The following is a 26,898-nucleotide window of genomic DNA, read 5'->3' as shown; positions in this document are numbered from 1 at the left end:
CAGAGTTAACTGGATGTGAAATTATGGGAACCAAAACCACACTGGAGTAGTTGAGGAATGAATGGGGGATGAATAAATGAGAACATTTTGAGAAGTTCAATGAACGAAGCAGGGAGACACCGCAATTGCTAGAAGGAATTTGTGGCTAGGATTTGACTTGTACTTAATGGAAGAGCTTGAACACAATTTTAAAAGCCAATGGGAAAATCTAGTTAACAGGATGAAGCTATGGATAAGAGAGAGTACATATAATTAATGTGTTCCAATGCTCCCAGGGAAGCAGAACTGAATAGAATCTATTATTCAATATGAGCTGTGGCTTTAGCTCCTGCGAGAGACGTCTCCCATACTGCAAGGAAATTGAGACACACACACACACACACACACAGAGAGAGAGAGAGAGAGAGAGAGAGAGAGAGAATGCAGATGCAAGTCACTGGCAGATCTGGGAAGACAAGCAAATTATACAGAAGCTATAATTTCAATGTGGTTTATTTCTGTGTAATGGATCCGGAATAAAACGACTTGAGCCAGGACTTCGGCTTCTACATGGCAGAGCAGATGTGCCTTCCCGCCCCCCAATGACAACTTGGAGCCCTGGATATCACATAGGGAAAATAGAAGACTCTGGAAGGTGGAGAGATGGAAGGAGACTGGCTGGACCTTAGGCTGTGAGGAACACATGTCAGATGAACCCCCCAGGTTTTCTATTTCTCTCTTATATCCTGGACTCGGAGCTGAAGAAGCACACAACTGGGCAACACCAAGGGGCACAGAGCAGCCCCTCCAGCAGAGTACTATTCTCTGTATCCAAAGTACTAGGAAACATGCAGTCTTGCAAGACAGAAAACTGGGTAATAACTGTTTCACTACGGCAAAAATTACAGAGAAAGGACCATGGTCCACCCTCACCTGCACCAACAAAAACCAAGAGGCAAGCTTAGACGTCCACCTTTGTGGCACTCAAGTGAGGCTTGTCTCCAACTAGGGCGCTCACAGAGAAGGGAAGGATGAAAATCAGCCCTCTCCATCCATAACTGCCTGGGCAGCGTCAGAGGCATCGTGGTGGGAAACCAGACTTTTATGACTACCCATCAGGGGTAATGAGCAACCCCCCTCCCCCTGCCCCACATCGTGGTGTCCGTTAGGACCCAGGGAGGAGCTGGAACTTCCATGTCCAAGCACAAGTAACAAAGAATTCACCAATTTTGGATCTCAATGGAGGCTGAGCAGGGAATGTGGACCTCTACCCCTTATGTAGCAGTAACTAGGCAGCATCTACACCTTTTCCGACCAGAGCAGAGAGGTCAACCACACAGAGGATTTCATAATCCAGGGCACGTTTATCGCACAGTGGGTTAAGGCACACTAGGGACACAGCCACCCCATATAAGAGGGCAGGCTTGCGTTCTGCCACCTGCACCTCCAGTCCAGCTTCCTAATGCAGCCTGGTTCAGGATGCAGTGCCCACATCCCGTATGGGCACCAGTTCGAGTCTCAGCTGCTCCACTTCTGACCCAGCTCCCTGCTGATGACCTAGGAAAGCAGTAGAAGATATCCCAGGTGTTTGGGTCCCTACACCCACATGGGAGACCCAGAGGAAGCTCCTGGCTTCTGCCTTCTGATCAGCCCAGCTCCACCCGTTGAGGCCATTTGGGGAGTGAACCAGCAGATGGAGGACCTCTCTGTCTGAAACTCTGCCTCTCAAATAAATCTTTCAAAACAAACAAACAAACAAACAAATAAATAAATAAATCTGGTTTCAAGAAACAGCTAAAGTAAGAAAACTGTGTGGTGTATGTAGATGGGTACGTGGATAGACGATGAGAAGAGAATAGGGAACTAAGAAATAAAGCAAAGATGTTCAACTTATTTTGACAAAAGTGAAGAGCAAGTCGACAGCAGAAAGGTCGACTTTTTACACTTGATCTCAGTGAAAAGGCCAAGAAGCGATAAAGGTAAGATTTTTAACAAATAGTCCTGGAGCAACAGGCTACCCAGAGGAAAACAATTAAACTCAACCTAAGTCTCACAGCTTGTTTAAAACGGAGCTCAAAATGAATCACAAACTTAAATATAAAATGACAAAATGTCCAGAAAACTATAAAGCAGTAAAGAATGAGGTAGGGGCCGGCACCATGGCTCACTGGGTTAATCCTCTGCCTGCAGCACCGGCATCCTGTATGGGTGCCGGGTTCCAGTCCCGGTTGCTCCTCTTCCAGTCCAGCTCTCTGCAGTGGCCTGGGAGTGCAGTGGAGGATGGCCTAAGTGCTTGGGCCCTGCACCCGCATGGGAGACCAGGAGGAAGCACCTGGCTCCTGGCTTCGGATCGGTGCAGCGCCGGCCGTAGTGGCCATTTGGGGAGTGAACCAACGGAAGGAGGATCTTTCTCTCTGTCTGTCTCACTCACTGTCTATAACTCTACCCGTCAAATAAATTTTAAAAAATGTAAAAAAAGAATGAGGTAAATACTTTAAGACATGTATTTACAAACAACACAGATGACAAAGGACTAGTATCTAGAAAATGTAAAAGACTCTCACAACTGAACAGTAAAATAGCAATCCAGTTAGAAAACACACATTCCACCTAAGAAGTATGCAGTCGGCATATATGCCCATGAAAAGATGTTCCATGTCATTACCCATGAGGGAAATGCAAGTACAAACCACCCTGGGATGTCAGTATAGACCTATCAAATTGGCTCAAATAAAAATCACTTAAAATATGCAATGCTAGCAAGGATGTGGAGAAACTGGATCAACCCTACCTTGCTAATGAGACTATGAAATGGTACAGCTACACGGGCAACCAGCTTGGTAGTCTCTCAACACTAAATTAATAATAAATTAAATTAAAGTGCCAGAGGTTTTTATCCCTCAAAAATTAATTCCTACATTCATGTAAAATACTTCATGTCTACAGCAGCTTAATTTTTAATAGGCAAGAACTGGAATCAACCCTGATGGACCTTAGTGGGCAATACCAGACCATCCATCCCACGGATGTTAATACAAAGGATGGAACTATGGGTACACACAGTGACCTATAGGAACTATGGGTATGCACAGTGACATATAGAAACTATGGATACACAGGGACCTATAGGAACTATGGATACACACAGGGACCTATAGGAACTATGGGTACACACAGGGACCTACAGGAACTATGGGTACACACGGTGACCTATAGGAACTATGGATATGCACAGTGACCTACAGGAACTATGGGTATGCACAGTGACCTATAGGAACTATGGGTATGCACAGTGACCTATAGGAACTATGGGTATGCACAGTGACCTATAGGAACTATGGATACACACACTGACCTACAGGAACTATGAATACACAGTGACCTATAGGAACTATGGGTACACACGGTGACCTACAGGAACTATGTGTACGCACAGTGGCCTATAGGAATCTCCAGAGACCCATGCTGACTGATAAAACCCAGTCCCTGGGGCACCTACTCTGTGTGACTGCACACAAATGACATTCAGGATGTGACTCAGTCATGGAGCTGTGGGACAGACTGGAGCCTGTCAGAGGAAATGGGTGTGGCTCTATGAGGATGACGTGAAGTCTTGTGAGGTCCAAAACATTCTCTCCCTTGGTTGTGCCCATTGTGGTCTCCTGGCTTTGGAACTGTACTGTAACTCTGCAAGAGGCTGGTTCTGCAGGAGACTGGATACAGGGTCCAGGGACCCTCTCTGTACTGGGTCTCACCCCATTACGTGAATTTATAGATACTGCAAAATAAACAGGAAAGTTCGACTTTAGAATTACTGAGTGAGGGAGAAGAGGCATGCTTCCGCACATTAAAAGTGTGAAAACTTTCTAGGGATAGTAAAGGAAAAGTCAGCCCACAAGTTCTGGTAGGACCCCTGCTGTCTTGGAGATTGGTGATCAGGAATTTAGAATGCGGCAATCTGCTCTGTTGTGCGAGTTTTCATCACCTGTGCTGTGCCGTCTGGGTATAGAAACAGAGAAAACAGGTGGTGGGGTTTGTTCAGGACAGGGGCATGACAACAAGGTGCAAGAACAATAAGCAACCAAGGACAATTTTTCTCAGATCCCTCTGTTCTCTCCATGCTGCTTGGGCTCAGAATCCTGTTTGCACTTCTTATATGGGCCGAGTGTATGCTCAGGGCCACACGGGTCCTTGGTCTCTGCCACACTGCACTGTCTGCCCTCAGCGACCGGAAACTAGCCTGGGCTCAGTCCTCCCGCCCTGTACTGCTACAGGTGCTGTGGTTAAGGATGAAGATGAAGGGGATCACAGCGACCCAGGTTGCAATGTGGACTGAAGCAGGGAACAGAAATTCTCCTAGTCTCTACTATCTGATTTCATGGTGTAGTGAGAACTAAATGATAAAACACACACACACACACACACACACACACACACACATGAACACAGAGCCAATCATTATTGAGTCAGCCCCCAGTATCTATTGACCCAAAGGGCTTGAATCTGGCCCCACCCCCACTGCCACACATCCCTCCTGGGTGGCCGTTCCCTGATTCAAGTTTTACAACCAGCATCTGCGTAAAACAAAGCCCTGGTTTATAGTGCCTGTGGATCTCCATGGTGTACGTGGCCCGTACAATGTACTAAAGTGACCACACATAAACACACCGTAGGCTCTTGTGAGTTGTTAGCAGCAGGTTCCAGCACTGACACTGGAGCTACCCTGGGCCACAGGTTAAGCCCTGCCTTGGCCCTTTCCTAAGAATTCCTTACTAGCCCATGCCCAAGAGGCCACCCGAACATGATCTGTTAGAAAGCTGCCCCCTTTTCTCTCCCAGGGATGACTCTGGGTAAAGGAGGCAGTAGTGTCATCTCTAGACACAAGAGAATGCCAACAATTCTGATGGACAGAGAAACACAACCTCAATTATAGCCAGGGGTCATCTCATTACTTGGATGGCCAACACTGCCCTCTGGGCTCTTTATACCACTTCTGTTTATCTCACAGTTGCTAGGAGCACCTGTCTGCAACTTTACTTCTCATAAGTTGTCCCAGGTCTTCCCTTTCTACTAAGACCAACATTTCCAAGAACAACAACCAGAAAAACTGCATGAAACAAAAGCATCTGGTTGCAGGTTATTTGGGAGCTACTGAAAGATCCAGGAGTTGAGGGCCACAGTCCCATGGAGAATGGTGTGAGGTGCTTCCCACTGGCAGTAGCCACTTTGGTCTGAAGCAAGGAGCTGAGAACCCAGCCAGAGAATGGACCAGAAGCCAAGGGAAGATCATTACCCAGGCAGAGCTTTCCACATATCAGAACCAGGGGAACAAAAGGTGGAGTTTGGGCCAATGAAAACATCCAGATCTTTTCAATGGTGATGTTTACTTATTTCAGGGAGCTGGGAGAACTCCCACCCATTGGTTTATTCACCAAATGTCCACAGCAGCCAAGGATGAAGCTGGGAACCAGTATCTCCATCCAAGTCTCCCTTGTGAGTAGAAAAAAAAAAAAACAATTATTTGAGCCATTATCACTGCCTCCCTGGGTCTGCCTTGAAAGGAAGCTGAAGCCAGGAGCCAGAGCCAGCAATCAAAACTAGATACCGTGACATGGGATGTGGGCATTTGAGCCACTAGGCTAACTGCCAGTTTCCAGCATCTAGACCTTGAGGGACCAAAATCCCGGAGAACAGCAGGTCACAGTAAAAGACAAGCAGACCAGATGCCAGTTTTCCTACTACAACATTAGGTTAACAGACTAAGAAGTAGAGGGGAAGAAAGAATGGGAAAGAGGAGTGCAGGTTTTGGTCATTTTAGTAAGAGGCCAACTTACGGTTCTGAGAATCAGCCATCAGGAGGCATTGGTAAACGTCGCTGATTTTCACTTGGGATCCCTGGAGGTCCACAGCCTAGGGGTGGAGACGAAGCCAGACTCTTCTAAGGAAGGAAATGCAGACTCGAGCCAGGGCCACCCCAAAAGATTGAGTTATGACCCTCATGCTATTTGCCTGGTCTATGATAGAGTGAATTATCTCTGGGCAATGAGATTATCATTCTGAGCCTTCATAAGTTTTTAATACAATGTCCAACTTTCAATAAGATGTTACCAGGCATGAACATAAAATAACCTCGCTGGCATCTAGTCCAGCACACTAAGGAGCTTGTAGATCATCAGTTCATATGCGTAACAAGTGAAAAAACACTGCACAAACTCAAAACAAAAACAAAAACTTTTCCTAGCCTGGTCGGAGAAAAGAGCTCACAGGGTAAATCACTCCGGACCAAAATTTTAGACAAAGCAGCAGGGGCAGAGAATCCCAACCTCCATCAGGGGCTCTGGAGAGGAGCGGGATGGGAAAAGTCTCCTCACTCTTCATGAGCTTACTTCCCAGAGTTCTACTATGTGGGCCATGAACATATTAATGATTTTGAAGATTTATTTATTTACTTATTTGAAAGTCATGGTTAGAGAGGGAGAGACTGAGAGAAAGGTCTTCCACCTGCTGGTTCACTCCCCAGATGGCCAGAATGTCCAGGCCAGGGGCAAGGGCGAAGCCAGGAGCCTGTCTCTACCCCTGTCTCCTATGTGGGTGTAGTGGCCCAGGTACTGGGGCCATCCTCCGCTGCTTTCCCAGGGGCACTAGCAGGAGCTGGATAGGAAGTGGAGCAGCCGAGACTCGAACCAGAACCCAGATTATATTAAATTTGGTGCAGGCTCTTGTCTCCTTCCAAGACAGAAACACAAAATGCAGACCGGCCCCACGTGCAAATAGGAAGGAGGTTATGTAGCACCCAGGAAACACACACACACATTCAGGCCCAGGATGGGCTGCCCCGCACAGAGAAATGCTCAACAAGAGCGGGCCAAAGAACTGCCCGTGGACAAGAAAAAGAGAAAAAAACGAAAATGGTACCTACGGTTTGGTTGGTCCATGCACACGTCGGAGATAGAGAGCAGGAAAGCACCAAGGTGGACGGCTCTGCACAGGGAAAAGCACGCACAAGCGGTCCCTGGCTCCCGGTGTGCAGCGCTCCGCGGAGAAAGAGAGAAAACGGCAGCCTTCATCCGCGCTGGAGGTGCAGCTCCTTCCGGCTGGTGCGCCCTCCGAGTAGCTCCACGAATGTGTTGGGGTGCGAGCACGCATCCTGGACCTGGATGTGACAGGTGCATTCTGGGAAGGCGGATGTCATCACACTGACAGTTAAAGACACAGCCTTCCACTGCAGGAGAGGAAGAGTTCCAGGCCCTAACCCTGACTAGTGACACCGTCTCACCGCCACGTTCTCTGAGACTTAACCCACTGCACCACAGTGCCGGCCCCAATAGGTTTTTAAAATGGATTCAATGAGGGCCGGTGCTGTGGCATAGCAGATAAAGCTGCCTCCTACAGTGCCGGCATCCCATATGGGCACTGGTTTGAGACCCGGTTGTTCCACTTCCGACCAGCTTTCTACTATGACCTGGGAAAGCTGTAGGAGATGGCTCAAGTCCTTGGGCCCCGGCACCCATATGGGGGACCTGGAAGAAGCTCCTGGCTCTTGGCTTCAGATTGGGGCAGCTCTGGCCATTGCAGTCCTCGGGGAGTGAACCAGGGGATGGAAGGATGGAAGACCTCTCTCTCTCTCTCTCTCTCTCTCTGATCTCTCCTTCTCTCCCTCTGTGTAACTGTGACTTTCAAGTAAAATAAATAAATCTTTTAAAACAAAATTGATTCAATGATTGAACCAAAAATTATAACATTCACCTGATGAATTTTTAATGTGGATTGTTGGGATATGTGGAATATGTAAGAAAACTATGACATAGAAGAGAAAAGAAAGGACCTACCTGATGGTAAAATTTCTCCCTGATACGGCAAAACTGTTACGAGCCTATGAAAAAGAAAGTGTGTGTTATACTTCTGAGGGCAGTCACTAACAATCTATAGAAACAGATAATGTATACATCACAACTGATAAATTAAAATGGAATGAAAAACCATGCAAGTCACCTGACAGCAAGAAAGGAGAAACTGAAATAAAAGAGTTCAATGTCAAAAAACAGATGATGAAATTGGGCTAAATCCAAAACTATCAATGAGTATGTTGAATGCAGCTGGCCTAAACACAGCAAGTGAAGGAGAGAAATTTTCAGAAAGGATTTTATTTTAAATGACCCCTCCTGATGCTGTCTATGACAAACTTACTTCAAATACATCGAAATAGATAAAGTAGTAAAAGGGGTAAATAAATACATCCTGTGCAACATTAATCCAAAAAATCTGAACGACTGTATTAATACTAGAGAAAGTACAATTTGGAGCAGAGAAAATTAGAAGGAGTTAGAAGGGTCATGGCATGTTGCCCAAAGGTGCAATTAAAAAAAAAACAATAAAATGATTCTACATGCATATTACATAGCAACATAACTTCACTATGCAAAGTTGACGAAAATCGAAAGAGAAATAGAAATATTTACAATTTTATTTGTAATTGTTGACGCATCAGTTAGTAACAGATAGGACTAGAAGACAATCAGTTAAGGATATTGAAGAATTGCATCAAACTTTCAATCAAATGGGTATAACTGATGTTTTTAGAATACTGCACCCAAAAATAACAGAAGACCCATTTTTTAAGTCCGTAAGGAAATTCACCAATGTAGCCCATTTCTTCATCATAAAACAGACTTTCAATTTTTTTTTAAAGAAACTAAATGCTATAAAGAATGTTATTAGATGTAAATTTATTTAATTTATAAATTAATACTACAAAGATAGCTGGAAAACTTCCAATCTTGGAGTAAAACAACACACTTCCTTTTTTTTAAAGATTTATTTATTTTATTTGAAAGGCAGAGCTACATAGAGAGAGAAGGAGAGGCAGAGAGAGAGAGAGAGAGAGAGGTCTTCCATCTGCTGGTTCACTCCCCTATTGGCAGCAACAGCCAGAGCTGAGCCAATCTGAAGCCGGGAGCCAGGTCTCCCATGCGGTGCAGGGGCCCAAGGACATAGCCCATCTTTACTGTTTTCCCAGGCCAGAAAGCTGGATACGAAAAGGAGCAATCGGGACTCAAAGCGGTGCCCATATAGGATGCTGGCATTGCAGGTGGCAGCCTTACATGCTAGGCCACAGTGCTGGCCCCACGATACACTTCTAAATCCCTAAGTCAAAGAGGAAGTCTCAAGATAAATTAGAAAAGGATATAACTTTAAAAAATTTAAAATGCAGATGTATCAGAGTTATACAGATGCAACTTAAGCAGTATTTGGAGTAAAATTCATAGCAATAAAGGCATTTATTAGAAGAGAAGAAAGATATCTATTCAACAATAATTTTTAGTTTAAAAAAATAACAAAGAACAGCAAAATAAACTAAGCCAAGCATAAGGGAGCAACTAATATGTCAAAGAGTGAAACAGATTAAAATTGAAAACAAAACAAAAAACTAGTGAACACAAAAACTGCGTCAGCAAAACTGATATATCTTTATTGCAATGATAAAGAAAAAGAGAAGACAAATTATGGAGGTGCCACACACCACATATACATTAGAAGGATAGTAAGTGGGGCCAGTGCTGTGGTGTAGCAGGTAAAGCTGCCTGCAACACTGGCATCCCATATAGGTGATGGTTTGGGTCCCAGCTGCTCCTCTTCTGATCCAGCTCTCTGCTATGGCCTGGGAAAGCAGTGGAAGATGGCCCAAGTGCTTGCACCTCTGCACCCACGTGGGAGACCCAGAGGAAGCTCCTGGCTCAAGCCTGGTCCAGCCCTGGCCGTTGTGGCCATCTGGTGAGTAAACCAGCAGATGGAAGATCTCTCTGTAACTCTGAATTTCTAATAAATAAATAAATATTTTTAAGACAGACAGTGAGCTAAAATTCTGCTGAGCTTTATGTACTTAACACTTTATCTGAAATAATACATTTCCCTGAAAGCTATAAACTATAAGCTTAAACAAGATGAAATGAATTAATGATTCTTATAAATATCAAAGCAATAGAATTTTTAGTTTGGCAAAATCTTCTGAAAGATAGCTCTCTATTCCCTGATGGTTTTAGAGGTGAATTATGCCAAATATTCAAAGAAATGACAACAATTATACACACTGTCTTTCAGAAACTAAAAGAAACACTTTCTAAATCATTTTCTCCCACTCTGTGCAATAACTACACAGGCACAACAGAGAAAGGAATATATTTAAGAAGTGGCAGACAAGAATACTAACATGACTTTTAACTTCAATGCTTCAATGAAGGTGCTTGCATCTCTATGCAGCAGCTGCTTAAATCAAAGAGGTCAGGCCCACATATATGATTGTAGAATCGTTACCATAAATCAAATCTCCATTACTTTATATGTATGTTACTAAAAGCAAGGATATCATAAGTTATTTCCTGCAATCAATTTTCATGTATGGTTTCCACTCATCAAAACACAACTAAACGAAACCGCTGTCAGGGACACACATATTTACTACTCCCCGAGGTTATCATTTTCTGAAATCTTTGCGTAGCTACATTTGACAACTGAAATGTCATACTTTGAGGACACAGGCATCAGCCTCTCAAATCTAAGTTGTACAAACAAAAGGACAGCCCCAACTGTTTCAGTTTCATTAGGACAAGAAAGGCATCCACATTCACCTTGGAATCATATATTTGGCCAAATGTTCAGTGGAGTCACACTTTTCTTCTTTTATTAAATTTTAAAACCTTAACTGATTCCTTTCTTCCACTTTTTAACCTTTTTTATGGAAGAAATCTTGACAATTATTAGAATGATAGAATACAGCAGTAAAGTACTTGGCACATTACTGAGTTAGTAACTACAGGATGAAAATGTAAGGAACTCATTCCTTACAGGCATGCACTAAGGGGACAAAGAAGAGGGGAACCATCCTTGCAGCGGTTAGCCAAACAGTTAAGAGGCTAGGAAGAGGCCTATGTAGGTCCAATAAGACAATGCCTGGGTTTAATTCTGGGTTTCATCCTGGGATTCCAGCTTCCTACAAACATGGTTCCAGTGAGACAGCTGATGCTGACTCCAGTAGTTATCTCACATCTGCCCACTTGGGAGACCTGAACTGTGCTTCAAAGCCTTGGTTCTCAGATTCAGCCTGGTCATGTTCCAGGAGTTGCAGGAATACAGGGATTGATCCATCTATGGGATCTGTTCTTGTTTGAACTGGTACATGCCTGTTTTCTTCTTTCTCTTTTGAACAGTTTTTAAGACAGAAAAACAACCATTCCCTTCTCTGTTTTAACATCAACTAATGCTTATTTTTAAAAAATCACACACACACACACACACACACACAGAGAGAGAGAGAGAGAGAGAGAGAGATAAATAAATAAACATAGAGAGAGAGAGAGAGAGAGAGAGAGAGAGAGATAAATAAATAAACATAAGAGACCATACCTGCTGGTGGCCGTGGTCCCTCAGGAGCCCGTGAGGCTGTCTGCTCACTGATGGGAGGGGCGGTGTATTGCTGGAGATGCCACCATACACGGCTATGGGGGCACTGAGAAGGTGGACATGGCTGGGAGCCCACTGTTGACCTCAGCTCCATGCAGCTAGTAGTGCTTATGCTCCTAGTACATAATACCAAATGCACTGTGGCCTCAAAACCTACAACCACTGCCCATCCAGAGGGGTAGGTGGATGAGCTCCCACCCAGCAAGGGCCTGAAACCATCCTGGTCTGAGGGGCTCTAGAGCTCCAAGGAAGGGTGCAGGCTGGCCAGGTAGACAGCTGAGGAGCAGGTGCTACAGGGAGTCTTGGAAGATGGGTAGGCACAGGCATCCCTGCCTTAGTTGCCACCTAAGCTGGGATGGGGTGGGGGGTACAATGAGGAAGGAAGAACAAGTAGAATCTTCTGGACATTCTTGGGCTGTGAGCCCAGTGGCCACCTGAGGCTCTCCCCAAGGGTTCGAGGTTACGAGGAAAGTGAGTCCAACGTGGTGGGCCAGAAGGAATGGGAGGATATACAGAGAGGACAGAGTGGGAGGCAAGTATGTAGGCCCTCAAGTAGGTTGAAGCTAACATAGAGTAGGAGGGATGGTGGTGCAATGGTGGAAACTGGGTGGATGAGGGTCTCGTAGATGACTAGAAGTGTAAGGCTGCAACGGAGAAAACAGAAGGAGAATGAAGGCATACACAGATTACAACATTTTTAATGACAGATTAGAGTACGTGATGCAGTTGGGAACCAAATCCTGGTTTGAAATCCAAATTCCATACATGACCAAGCACCAGTTTCGATTCAATTTCCTGCTAATGCACACACATGGAGGCAGTAGATGTTGACTCAATCATCTGGTTCCCTTCCTCCAACGTGGGAGGCTTGGACTGAGTTCCCGGCTCCTAGCTTTGGCCTGGCCCAGCCCCAGCAGTTGCAGGCAGTCGAGCAGTGAAGCAGCAGAGGAAAGGAACTCTGTTGGGATTGCTTTACCGAGCAGGTCTGACCGAAGTGATCTTCCCAAAAGATCTCCAATGTTTTAGAAATGGGCCTGATATGACCTGGCACTATGGCACGGTCAGTTAAGCCGCAGCCCACAATGCCAGCATCCCATGTGAGCACAGGTTCGAGTCCCAATGCTCCACTTCATTCCATCTCCCAGCTAATCTGCCAGTGAAAGCAGTTGATGAGGCCTAAGTGTTTGGGTCCATGCACCACTTTGGGAGACCCGGATGCAGTTCCAGGCTTCTGCCTTTGGCCTGGCCTAACGCTTTCCATTGTGGACATTTGGGGAGTGAAATAGCAGATGGAAGATCTCCCTGTCAACTCTGCCTTTCAACTAAACAAATCTTTAATAAGATGGACCTACAAGACCTTGTTCCGCGGGACCAAAAGTTTCATGAGAAGCCAGTTTCAGTATTTCCCGATACCGATCAGCAAGTAAGTGGTATGTATGTTGAGGAAGTACTTAGTTCTATTTAATCACCTCCTTTCTGAGGATTTCATTAACAAAGACTTATACTATATCCTTCTAATAATACAAATAAAGAGAAGTTTTGTGCCAGCAGCACAAAATCAGTACTTACACATCCTTGAGCCTCCAGCATTAGATGTTGCCAAATCAGTACTTACACATCCTTGAGCCTCCAGCATTCACTTACGTGAATTTGACTGCTATTGAATTAATTTCTTCGACTGCTTCTAATTTGGGTGGAGTACAGTCTTACTATGAAGCAGCACAGACTATAATTATGTAAAACATAAAGTTATAAAGACTGTGTAGCAGTTGAATAGTTAATTTACAAGAGTGGAAAGGCAGTGAAATAGAGTAAACGACTGAAAACCAAAGCAGCTTTTACAAAAACATCTAACGTGTGTTGTCAAGTTTGAATCCTCACATGCTATCTATTCCTACAAACACGTTAACTATTCTGTTTTTAAAAACAAAGTATGAAACATCTGATATACCCAGAGTCCATTCTTTATCTCAACTTCCAAACAAATTCTCGGCTTTCCCAAATCTGTGTCACTTCCATGGGCCTTTTACTCACAACTGGGATTGTTGTCACTTCCCAGAGTTCATGACTGACATGAATAAGAAGCCCCATGACACGAAATTTGGGAAGTAAGAAACTGTCCTTTACAACTGTTTCCATAATGAAAGCAAAGTTTGGTTGCCCCACTGAAGGATCTTAAAGAGACCATCACTCTTTTCAGGCTCCTGATTCCATGCACGTCTCCATGAATGGACAACGACACTATAATACTTGGAATGACTCCTGCATCACAAATTGTCTCGAAATTTGAGTTACTAGGTTTTATAAAATACTCATTCTAAATGCTGCGTATCCTCATGAGTAATTTTCCCATCAGCAACACTGAAATGACTGTGAACGTTACTTTCAAAGCCTACACTAAGACCTTGCAGTCACATTTTTCTACCACTTCTTGTGGTAAGTTCCCACATGTGAATCTCTAGAGACAACTGTATCTGAGTACTCTGGTTGTGTTGTGTTCTATCAAAAGACTGTAATGCTCTTCATTCCACATTGGAAATACTATTCACAAGGCACCCATGGTGACCTGTGTGTACACAATTATCATTTAGATTCCTACCACTCCTCATGAATCTGGCCACAACAATGACTCTGGTCTGCTCATCCTCCTTGATGGTAACTCTCTTTAAAGGCAAAAAAATGTGGGTCAACACGGATACTGGGTGGAACGTATGGGGAGATGGGAGTAAGAACATTCACTGAGAAAGACTGAAAACAACTACAGCATTTAAAAGAACGAGGCGGGAGGAACAGAAATCACATCCTTGGTCTGAAAAACATTCACGACCAGGTGCAGAAAAGTCGATCTTCATCTCCTATAATATTCCCAGCACACCTTAAACATTTTGGAAGTCTACCTTCTTCAGAACTGGAAAACAACAACATCTATCTCCTTTCCATTGTTAAGAATGACTTGCACTTGAATGCTCTTATGAGTTTTTAAAACCTTTCATGGTTCCCTCATAATATGCCAAGAAGAAGGTGGAATACTGATGGTTATGTGAACAGACGATCTACAAGGTAGTACTAGAAAATGAAAACAGTCCTTTGATTTTTATTTCTGTGAGCCTCTTCTGACACTCCATCATTACAGAAGAATGTAGAGATAACAAGAAAAAAGATAAAAACACAATAACGCTCAACAATCAGAATGCCTTGCTGTCTAAGATCAAGTGAAATGAAGAGAAGGCAGATCTATTAACTACCTGACATAACCTTAGGACAAACAGAACTGATGCTTCAGCATAAGATTAGGAAATGGTCCCAAAAGCAATCTCCAAATTCTTCACTTTCACTTATCCAGAAGCCAATCAACGGACCCTGCCTGGCTTCATAAGAACAATAGGTACAGGTTCTAACTTTGAAAGCCTTTACATGGTTTGGCTTCCAAGAAACCAGCATTGATTCAGAAAACTCATTCAACGTTGCATCAGATGGCTAACAGGATGAATCTGGAGTGGTAGCAGAATTCATTGCAAAGAAGTAGAATTTTCTTCAGGCTCACTGAGGAGTACACTTCTAGCATTAAAGAACAGAGATCTAAATATCAGTAAGGACTGATCTGTAATAAATTTATCTAATAGTAAACTTCAAGAAAGTCAGGGATGGGATGATTTTGTAGCATTTTTGCACCATAATGCATGCACCCAAGGCCAAAGACAAGAAGGATCATCTCCCTACATTCCTAAAACTTAAGACCAACCAATCACTGGTTCATTCCACTTTTAGAGTTATTTAGTGGTCAAAGTGACAAGAAAAACAATATTCCAAATTAGTTTGATTATGTTAGCTTCCATGTTCCTTTTACAAAGAGTCTCAAAATGTTCCACCAAAACATGCCTAATGGCAGAATAATCTAACGATGCAATTTGAATGGGCTTATTCATTATTATGGGTGAGAAACTGAACCTGAAATGGCCAAGATGTGTCAAAGAGAACTGGTGTATGGTGAAGTCAGGGCTTGCCCAAGGCAACCTAACCAGACACACCGTTTCACTCTTAATTACCGTTCAACACTATTTGCTCCATATTTTCCATGGCATTCTGTTCAGAAGGTCACTTTGTCAATAACATCATGAGTTTAACATCCTGTGAGTAGATGAATCCTTTCCTTCCTGGAACATGCATAAATGATCTTAAGGCTTCTAAGGCAGCAAGACAGCTGCCACCTGGGCCTCTCCTAACACTGGCTCTATGGGGATCCAGCTATGGTGTAAGAAATCACTCCTACTGCCCATGTTGTGAGGAAGCAGAAGTGAGCCAAGTGGAGACACCACCTGGAGGAAGAAATGGTTACTTTCTGCCAGCTTTCAACAGCCTCATGATGAAGGAACCATCAGCCCAGCCACCACCAGACTATACACACAAGAACTCCAAGTAAGAACCACCCAGCCATCCCCCAAATACTGGGAAATTAATAAGTACCATTTAAACCACAACGTCTGGGATGACTTGTTACACGAGATTAGAAAATTGGAACAAATTTCTTTCTGCACCTAGGACTGCACTGTTTTTCAATATAGAACCATCTAACTAACTGTGTTTAACGCGAGGCTTGGGGCTAATTCTGTGTTTCAATAAAGCTGACAGATGTTTATGAGCACACACTATGTGCTAGGCACTTCTAACACCCTGTTGAACAAAACAAAATGTTCTGCCTTCTCAGAGAGCTTATGTTCCAACAAAGATTAAAACAATTAAAAGTACAAGAGTATTTGCTGAAGTTTGTGGAAAATGACATTTACATATTTACTTTGGTGCAATTTTTTTCACATATTGAAATATATTGCATGCTTCTGGTTTCATTCCTGAGCAATTCACCTTTTCGTTAATCAGTTTTGGACTAGGACTTGAGCTTAAATTGAGTCTTTTTCTTAACATGATTCTCTTGGGAGTTGATGTACGGCTGTTGGTGATGACATTTTGATTCAAACTTATATCTTGACTCTCCTGGTTGTTGCCAATCAGGTCATCACTTGGGGCCACTTGCAGGTGCAATTTATTTTTTAAATCCATGCATGTGAACTTCAGAAAGCTCATGGAAAAGCCCCTCATGAAAAACCCTTGCCAACAGACAACATGGAAGGGTTACTCCGTAACACATGGGCATACCTGTTGTCTGCTAATTCTACTTTCTTGCAGGATATAAATTATGGACCTGAGAAACAATCTTCTGATCCCTTGGCTCAATCTTCCTTTTGCACCTTGCATTCTTGAGATCTATTTCCATATTGCTTTCCAAACACCAATTTATCAGCATTTGCTGAGACATTACTAGTGCAAATGTTGTGTGAAAAGGAGATTAATGATCAGTAATACAAAGTAGATTCTGTCTGATACTGGATAAATCTGAGTGGATCTGGAGGTGTGGTTCAGAGGGTTAAGCTGCATTTGGGACACCAGCTTCCCATATGGGACTTAAGGTTTTGAATCCTGGCTCTTTGGCTTCTGATTCAGCTCCCTGCTAATGCACCTGGGAGGGCAGAAGACAACCCCAGTGCTTGGACTCCTGCCATCCATGTGGGAGATCTGGATTGGGTTCTTGGCTCCTAGCTTTGGCCTGGCCATTGTGGTCATCCAGCGAGTCAATCAGTGGATTAAAAACCTTGCTCTATTATTCATACACACACACAAACACACACACACACACACACACACACACACACACACGTAATTCAAGAAACCATTCCCGGGGCCCGCGCTGTTTCAAAACTGGTAAAGCCGCCGCCTGCAGTGCTGGCATCCCCCACGGGTGCTGGTTTGAGTCCAGGCTGTCCCACTTCCAATCAAGCTCTATGCTATGACCTGGAAAAGCAGTATAAGATGGCTAAAATCCTCGGGGCCCTGCATCCACACGGGAGACCAGAAGAAACCCTGGATCCCAGCTTTGGACCGGCACAGCTCTGGCCACTGCAGCCCTTTGGGGAATGAACCAGCGTTCTCAATCTCTCTGCCTCTCTGTAATCCTCCCTTTCAAATGAATAAATCTTTTTTTTTTTTAATTTTGTGACAGGCAGAGTGGACAGAGAGAGAGAGAGAGACAGAGAGAAAGGTCTTCCTTTGCCGTTGGTTCACCCTCCAATGGCTGCCGCGGCCGGCGCGCTGCGGCCAGCGCATCGCGCTGATCCGATGGCAGGAGCCAGGTACTTATCCTGGTCTCCCATGGGGTGTAGGGCCCAAGTACTTTGGGCCATCCTCCACTGCACTCCATGGCCACAGCAGAGAGCTGGCCTGGAAGAGGGGCAACCAGGACGGAATCCGGCGCCCCGACCGGGACTAGAACCCAGTGTGCCAGCGCCACAAGGCGGAGGATTAGCCTAGTGAGCCGCGGCGCTGGCCAAAATGAAGAAAATTTTAACAACAAGGAAGCCATTCTTCAGGCATGTCCCCCAATATAGCTTCAGTCAATGAGTGACAAAAAGTTACAAACACTTATGCAAACACAGAGGCAGGACACATAAAGCTTCGTAAGCAAAAAATGAAACCAAGTACATTAGAAAGTTTATTGTACTTGTAAGAAAAATGCAGATCAAGTAGAAGTCAATATAAAAGCTTTATATTACATATTTATTATATAGACTTTGACCAATGGGCAGAGATCTCTGTGCCATCTAAAGATGTGACTATTTTTCAAAACCTTTTAGTTTTCACAATTAAATTTCATTTTATCAGAGATAAAAATAATATGATAATTGGGAAAAGCCATGAAACTAGATTTAACGAAAGTAGATCTGGGCTTAAATAGGAGACAAATTAAAACCTAAATTACATTTAGGCTTGGGTAACAAAATGACAACTCTGTGTGAGAATCTATGCACTGTGAACAAACTAGCAAAGCTTAAAAATTTACATGCGGGCATGTATAAAACTAGTCCAGATCCAATTAAATGGGACATTTGGAGGGCTAAAATATTAACTAAAGTCATACACACTCTATTTAAAACCCATGTGAAACTTAAATCAATAATCCTAGAGCTTTAAAAAGGGAAATTGCGTGCATGAACACTCGGTAGCCTTTGTCAATTCAGTGTCTCATGATAACAGATTCAGGTACTTGTGTATTCAGCCTTAAACACAAATGCTTTTGATTATCCAAGGGCCAAGAGACAGCAGGAACAGAAATGAGCAGAAAACCTCAGGAGAAGGCAGAAGGTCACAGAGAACCCTACTCCTTTCAACTTATCTCACTCTACATTCCTACTTCCCTAGCCATCCCAAACCAGAATGCATCTCTTCACAATCAACAGGTAGATACTTCCATGAACCCGGAAACTGTCTGCAAACCTGCTCCTCACTTGGGCTAGCACTGAGGCACAGCAGATGAACCGCCGCCTGTGAGGCCAGCATCCCATACGGGCACTGGTTCGAGTCCCAGCTGTTCCACTGCTGATCCAGCCTCCAGCTAATGTGCCCAGCAAGGCAGCAGATGTCTCTATAGTCGAGCTCTCCCACCAACACGGAAGACCTCAATGGAATTCCAGGCTCAAGGTTTTTGCTCTGGCGAGCCCTAGCAATGGCAATCATTTAGGGAGCGAACCAGTGGATGGAAGAACCCCAGGCCCCCGTCACTCTGTCACTATCTGTACTGTGCCTTTATGTCTTTTAAATAAATAAAACCAAAAAACCATTTTTCAAAACCCAACCATTAAGTGCAAAAAAGTTTTTTCATCACTTTGCATCCTATCCAAAACACCCCAGAGAAACATATTTTTACTAGTATTAGTCTGCTTTTTGACTATCAGCACTGCCCCCCCCCAGCACACACACCAAACTGTCGCTCCCCCTCTTCGTGGAGGAACGACACAGAACCCTGCCTAGGCTTCATATCCGAGTCACGGCACCATTATGTCGCTCCCCGTCTTCGTGGGGGAGCGGCACACCGCCGGCCGGCTCTCTCGGGGGCTGCACAGGTGTTCCCTCAGATGTTCCCCTTAGATGTTCCTGGTGCATGCCGTCTCTCTCCTCTTTTATAGTCCTCCTCCGCCAATCCCAACTCGGCTGCCCACACGCCAAGTACGCTGCTCTCCTCCAATCAGGAGCAGGATCAGCTCCTGGAGGTCATCACTCAAGTTGGCAAGAGGCAGCTGCGTAGAAGCTGTTTTCTCCTCTCCCAGCGCCATATTGTGGGAGAGCAGATGCATAGAATAAGTCTTAATTCCAGTAACTCAGTCCAGTCCGGGTTGCTCCCCACACCAAACAGACTGCAGAACAGGCCAGAACCTTGCAGAAGCTGCCAAGCGTCAGGTTGTTTCTGACATATTGTCATACAAACACTGAAGTAAAGACTAAACAGAGCAGTGCCTCCTCACACGGGCACCAAATGCAGGGGAAAGGGTGCAGATCCACAGCAGTCACAATACAAACTCACAGCCAGATCAAACTTAGTCAAAGAAAAGAAACTCCCAGAGTTGGACCAACTGCCAGCGAGCACACAGACTGAACACGTGGCAGAAGGCCCAGACCCCAGCAGGAAGGGCCTTTTTAAATCTTAGGTGGGCTAATGGTGGGTGTGGGTGGTAGCAGGTGGAGACGAGCATCTCTATGCAGGTTCTTCAAGTTTGGCCTCCTGGCTTCCAAACCTGGGGAGAATGCAGGCGGTGGGGGGTGGAGGGGAGAACAATAGGATGTGAGATGAAACTGGTCTCTTGAAAGAAGGCATGAGTAACCAGGAGTTTTTTAAAATGGCTGAGACATCTGTCCTTGTTCCATCAATCCTGATTTTGAGTATAGATAAGGAAGCGGGGCGCTGGTTTCTTTCTGGCTACTTCCTGCTGATACGGGGTGTAGACGTGGGGCAGGGTATCTATACGCTGGATCAGATTGATTGGAGAAGGAGAGAGCAAGCAGCCTTGTATTGCTCCTGCGTGACGGCTCGAGATACAGCAGTCACAGCCTCCTGTAAGGGCTTCTGAAACATGTACATGTTGTACATGGTAGGAATAGCAGCTAACGATTACGAGGATAAAAAGACAAATCAGAAACATTGCCCATGGTGGGAACGATGCCAAAATGAGGACAATGGGGGATATAGGAAAGAAAGAGTCCTGTCCAGTTAATGCGAAGACAGGTTTATGCCTGACCACTCCATGTGTAGGGTGTCTAACAAGCAGATTAGAAACACAAGGTGTAAGCCACAGGACACAGTCATTGTTACAGGATCTAAGAAAGGAGGGAGTTTTCCTACTGAGATGCAAATGGAAACTGACAGAAGGGGTTCAGTAATAAGCAGGTGTGTTTTAAGGCATGGCCAAGGAATCTGTGAGGTCCAGACCTGCCTGTCTCTTCACATGTAGCCCCGGATGAGACATAGCAAGGGAGATGGGAACCCCCTTGGGGAAGACACCCCGTTGACTTCCATTACCTTGTTGGCCGGGGAGGAGGGCTGGACTGAATAGGAAGTTAGTATTGAAGAGGTGGCATCTGCCTTGATTGGTGCTGACCCGAGGCTGTCCTCCTGATGGTGGTGGTTACTTTGGGAGCTGGGCAGAGGGAAACGCTTTTTAGCCTGGGGCCAACAGGGTCTGCGGTTCTGACCCAGGAGTCCTTCAACCCCGAGGGCAGTTCCGTTTTCCAGTGGCCTGGCTCTTGTCACAGCCGACAGGGCTCTTCATGACAGCTACTTGCCCAATGCCCTGACCCCTCATTTCCTAAACAGGTGCCATTCAAGGGTGGACTGGCCTGGCTGGGTCTCCTTGATGGCAGATCATGGTGTAAAGTGGCCATTAACTGGCCTGCCACCTAACTTTACATTGCTCTTGCTGCCTCACTCGCTCCTCTTTCTCCTGGTCTCTGTTAAAGTAGAACCCAGAAGCAGCCTTTAGGAATGGCAGCCAAGGGGGCGCTCAATCCCGTCGCTAATCTTTGGTGGCCTGAGCTAGCAATCTACGGTCACAGGCATATTACGACAATATTCTTCCTGTGAGGTAAGATGATGCCAATGAGGAGAGCTATGTTCTTCTATGTAAGATCAAAACCTTGAGACCACCCTATCGAAACTGTCTAATATAAGGTCTGAAGATCAAACTGTACACCCTGATGGGGAGTCCTGCAGAATAGAATCAGTTCCCCATCTTGAAGAGACTAGAGAAATGAGGGAACAAGTCAGATTTCCAGACTGCTTACTGTCAATAACTTAAAATCCCGTGAAAACTTAGCAAACATTTCAGCTGTCAAATAACTTATGAAAACATTTACCGAAAGGTCCAATGCCTTCAACCAATGTTAAGAGTACATATAGTTGGAAATACTTCTCAAATGTCTAACACAAGTGTAACCCAATTGAAACAGAGAGCTGTTAATAAATTTTCCCGTGTGGACATACAATACATGCACACATATGACACAGTACAGGAGAGTGACAGAACAGTTTGTTACTAGCAGAGAGATTTTTGTCTGCCACTAGACAAGGGAGGGGAAAAGATGGAAGGCGACTAGGCATGGAGCATTCTTTGGAACACAGTTGCTCAGGACTCACCCCTGCTCCTCAGTTTTTTTGTTTTTTTTGTTTTTTGTTTTATTTTGTTTTGTTTTGTTTTGATAGCTCTGCGAAACATATTATTAGAGATGGCTGGAAAAGAGGTTCTGTCTTTGTGCAAGAGAGAATTTAGATGTGAGAGCAGCAGTGTGAGATGCAGCTCCATTACATTAAGTTTCAGGATTTTCGGGTTCATAGGAGGAGGGAAGCAATGGGTAGAGAAGACTATTTTAATTAGGACAGAAAGGGGGGGACCGTAAAGAGAGCAGGGGCTTAGCTTGTGGGACAGAGGGTGGCATGTGGGAGTGTGGGTGGTGGTGCTGAGGTCAGGCTTCATTGCATCTGAGCAGCAGGCAGAGTCCTTTCTTAAGCTCTTGTTGGGGGAGGTGCTGAGCACCACATGGACCCTGAGAAGGTGGGCACACGTGAGAAAGGCTCCTAGTTGAAGTTTACAGTGCATTGTCTTTGGAGCTTGGCATGTCTCAGGTGCAGAGCTTTCCAGAGCCAATACACATTCTGCTAGCCTTTACACTATCTTTCTACATCCAGGGGGAGGGACTGGCAGAGGAGACTGGAGAGGAGAGATCAGAAAGAGAGGAAAGAGCCAGTTTTGGCTGCCAGTGACAGGAGTGGGGAAGAGCCAGACAGGGGGAAGGGTAAGGAGAGGGTCATGGTCCAGAGGCTGCAGCATCCCTGAGAGAACAGTGGAAGGGAAAGTCGAGGGTTCTAGGGGAGATTCCAAGTGTTTCTCTGGTTTTTGGTCTTGGAATTAGAAAAGCTGACCTCAGGGGGGCTTAATGAAGGGGAATCAGGTGGGTTGGCCAGACAGGAATCACCAGATGGACGCTTGGGAGGACCCTGGGGTGGGCAGGGAGGAGGGTCACACTCCCGGGCCAGGATCTCAGAGAGGAGGATATGAGGGAGGGGCGGAGAGCTTACAGAGAGTTTGATCTCCCTCAGGAAGAGCAGGATAAAGAGAATTCCGGGGAGAAGAGGCTGGAAGGGTGCTAACTTTCCTTGTTGCCAGTGGAGAGGGAAAAGGAGGCACCAGAGAAAGAGGGGGAATGGAGTGAGCAAAGGGTTGTGTTCCTGAAAGGCCAGCTTCTCAGGTGTGGGAGAAAGGAGGGGTGGGCAGGCTGACGATTTAAGGGGTGGCTCCAGGCCTTCTTCCTCCATGAGAAATTAGAGTGAGCAACGTTGACCCCAATGGAGGAAAAGGGCTTGGAATAGGAGCTTCTGACCATTTGCCTTTTCTCTGTGTGAAGTTATTAAAATCTTGGAGAATTTTGAGACAAAAAAAAAAAAAAAAACACAACACCAAATTCGTGCTGAGGTGGAATAATCGCTTTGGCTTTGTCTCCCCCTTCAGGCCCAGCTTGTGCAAGTCTGCAGAGGCAGGCCAGAGGGGAGCTGAAATTTGGAACCCATGGATTAAGCAAACTACGGTCTGAGGGAAGAGGTTCTTCTAGCAGGGTTTCCCTGGGAAAAAAATCACCTCAACCGAGCACCTAAGTCCTGAGTCCTCTAACAGGAGGCAGCGATAGAAACCAACTAAACACCCAAGCCCTCCGAGGGGGGGATGAACTGGTCACGAGCATCGCCCCAGCATGCCTGAGGAGAGAGTGACCTCTCTTACCCATCTGATGGGCTGAGAAATAGGTCCGATGTGGGCATGCAGCGATGAGATCAGGCAAAGGCTCTGGCTGTGAATTCGCTCCAAATGAGAAGTGCAAGAGGGAGTGAGAAAATGTTCTGGAGAGGCGTCTCTCAGGGCCTTCCAGGTCAGAAGGGAAAAAGGAGATTGTAGGAAAGAGAAGGTTAGGGGTGGGTGGAGACACTAAAAAGGGGAAGGATTTGTCCAGATGAAGGGTGGGGGGGTCACAGCTCTCACCCAGAGAATACGAGATCGGCAGATTGGGACAAGATGCTGGCCCTTCCCTCTATTTCTCACACGGGGCACCAAATATAAGCAAAAGGGTGCAGATCAGAGAAAAGACAGAATACGAACTCACAGCCAGACAAAGCTTATCCAAAGAAAACAAATCCGCAGAGATGGGTGACCAACAGCTAGCACACAAGCACAAGCGCGCGCACACACACACACACACACACATAACACACACACACACACACACACACAATACACAGCAGAGTGCCCAGACCCCAATAGGCTGGACCTTTTTATATCTTAGGTGCACTAGGGGTGGGGGGGGCAGTAAACAGAGGTAACCTTCTCCATACAAGTTTTTTCAAGTTTTGGCCCCCTGGCTTCCAAACATGGGGAATAATGCAGGGGGTGGGGTGGAGAACACCACATTGAGAGACTCAATTGGTCCCTTGAGAGAAGGTAAGGGTCACAGAAACCTAAAGTGGCTGAGGCGCCTGTCCTTGTTCCATCACTACGTACCTATGTCAAATATACACACACTGAATGTCTTGCTAACAGCAGGTAGAACCGTCTCTGCTGTCAAGCGTTAGTTCTACTGCTGGGCATTAGATGGCTGGGCCCCAGGGTGTTAACTCGACTACTTAATGTATATGCAAATCACACTACTTGTGGGTCTAGGGAGATGATGGTGAGGGAAACTAAGGTAGGAATTCAAGCCAGGTATACCACATATGTGGAAGTGATCCAACCTCACCCAGCATATGGGAGTGGAACCAGATCTTGCAAAATAGGCATTCCAATATTCCAAGATTGGGTGTCAGTGTCCCAAATAATGACAAATGACTGCTCCTTGACACTGCACATCCAGTTGAGTAAGAGTATATCTAATAATTTATGGCATTAATGACCAAGCATTTAACTAACTGCTTTAAAAGTATTATATATACAGGATGTCAGTCAAATCTGTAACACTCCCAAGAAAACATATACAAAAACGCAGGAGTGTGCCCAGTGTCGTCCAAGTAGAGGTACTCAAACTTAAACCTAACTAAAAGATTACATCACATATTAGTTAAGGGTAAAGGTAAGTATTACTATTCCCTGAACACTAAAAGTACTCCTGGTCAGTCCTCTCAGACTGACACTGTCAACATCAACCTTCTGCTGAATCCACTATGTAAATACTAAATACAAGTGTATAAAACAAGTTTTATAAAGTGATCTGGAAAGGTTTTATACAACCCTAGTACTTCATGGCATAAAAATTTCCTCCTGGGGAAAAGTAGCAATTGACTCAATGACCGGATTTGATGTAATTTGATTTTTCCTCCATTCCCTGTATTGTCCAAGTCTTCTATAATGAATGTGCACTTACAAAGAATAAAATTAAAACGAGCTGCACCCTATAACTCAAGGTCCCATCAATCCCGACCTTGCTTTGCATAAATAGAGTAGAGCAGAAATGAGGCACATGAAACTTTTTTTTATAGAACCACAAGGGAGTGGCTGATCTAGATAGTATACTCCAGCACTGTACTGGCCCAGCAGGTGGCCACTACCAATCCTGGGTGACATGCTGGACACACTACACGTGACTAGTCCAAGCTGAAATGGGCTGTAAATGCAAAATATACATTGGATTTTAAACACTTTGGTCCAAAAACACTAAAGAAATCTCTTAACAGTTTTCAGCATATCAATTAAATGTTGAAATGATAGTACTTTGGGTATATTAGGCTAAAAAAACACTGAGGTTGATTTCACATCATTGTCAAATGAGGCTACCAGAAATGAACTCACAGTTTACACTAATTCGTATATTCAAACGAAGCCAGCAACATGGCCGTCACCTGGGATCTTGTTCAAAGGCAGAGTTTTGGGCCCCAGCCCTGGAGTGCTAAGCAGAATATGCATGTTAACAAGACCCTCAGTTGATCAACATACACACTGAATACTGAGATGCACAGTTAAAGAAAACTTGTATTTTCCCTAAGCGTGACAATCTCACTTTTCTTCAATTTACCCAATCATTAAAATGCTACAAGGCTTTTGTGACAATTCTAGACAACAAGAACCTAAGGTGCATAAAAAATGCAAAAGCGTATTTCACTACCTGTTTTGGTGGTTTCTATTCCACAGAAGATAACAAATTGAAAAATAACAATCCAGTTCTACTATGAACGCTTGTTTTTAAAAATGCAAATTTGCGCAAAAACAACTGATGCATCATGGACTTTCAAACCAACCTATTAATGCACCAAGAACATATCATAGTGTCTGTGCAAAACTGCCAGTGTCAATAGAAAAAAAGACTGAAAATCAATTAAAATACCATAGAGTGTCTATGGAGCCACAAGATGTTAGGAAAATCTAAAGGTGTCCACTTAATAATTTCACCAAAATAAGGAACTTAAAGAATACTAAAAAAATACAAGAAACATTTCAATTTAAAATGTAGGACGAATAGAAAAAAACAGCGTATGACAAAAGTAGTGTAAACTTAGTGCACAAGAATACTGTGCTGATACAAACAATGAACTCATTTAGAGGAAGACACTGTTCTGGTCTCCAAAGTCCTTTCCTGTATGCCACTGCACCTGTTGATTCTACAGAGATGCATTACTCAAAACTAAAGCAAGCAGTTGCTCACGTCCCCATGCTTCTGACTGATTATAATTTAATAAAATTCTGACTGATTATAATTTAATAAAAGGAAATGCGCCCACAGGAAACTGAAAAAGAATTGATTCTCTCTGCTCCACACTCCCACTTAGTTATCCGCCACCCAAGAAAATTTATACAGAGAATCCATACTTATTCACAAGACTATACCAAAAACATCGTTTTGTGTGATTCACCTGCAAAAATGTGAATTTCTGAAGAGCTACTAGTGGAAGTGGGGTACTTAGGCCCTCAAAGATTTGATGAATAAACGATAACGAGCCTGTGAGTTCACACATTGAAAGGAAAGCTTTATCTGATTAAATTCAGTGTAGGAAGTGCTGGTTTCCTTTTTTTAAATGAAATAAAAAATACAGCTAGTTTGAAGAATAGCTTGACG

At 44.5% G+C, this 26,898-nt stretch overlaps 1 long non-coding RNA gene across 8 annotated transcripts in view; it reads right to left on the bottom strand.

Moving 5' to 3' along the window:
- LOC127485537 (uncharacterized) overlaps window positions 1–26,898 on the bottom strand; it is a 67,871-nt gene that overhangs the window by 36,554 nt on the left and 4,419 nt on the right. For 3 of the 8 annotated variants that reach the window (XR_016221105.1, XR_016221102.1, XR_016221106.1), the window contains 4 exons: window positions 11,380–12,080; window positions 7,809–7,852; window positions 6,899–7,132; window positions 5,814–5,889 (listed from right to left, as the gene is read on the bottom strand). This is a non-coding gene — a long non-coding RNA (uncharacterized LOC127485537). Of the gene's footprint in view, window positions 1–5,813; window positions 5,890–6,898; window positions 7,153–7,808; window positions 7,853–11,379; window positions 18,102–26,898 lie in introns of those variants that run through there. The other 5 variants (XR_016221104.1, XR_016221108.1, XR_016221103.1 and 2 more) reach the window with 4 other exon arrangements.

Source organism: Oryctolagus cuniculus, chromosome 15 (genome assembly GCF_051225735.1).
Source record: "Oryctolagus cuniculus isolate XC-2025 breed Fujian yellow rabbit chromosome 15, ASM5122573v1, whole genome shotgun sequence".
Taxonomy (NCBI): Eukaryota; Metazoa; Chordata; class Mammalia; order Lagomorpha; family Leporidae; genus Oryctolagus; species Oryctolagus cuniculus.
The sequence above is the reverse complement of the archived record's forward strand: the minus strand, read 5'-3'. Positions and strand labels throughout refer to the sequence as shown.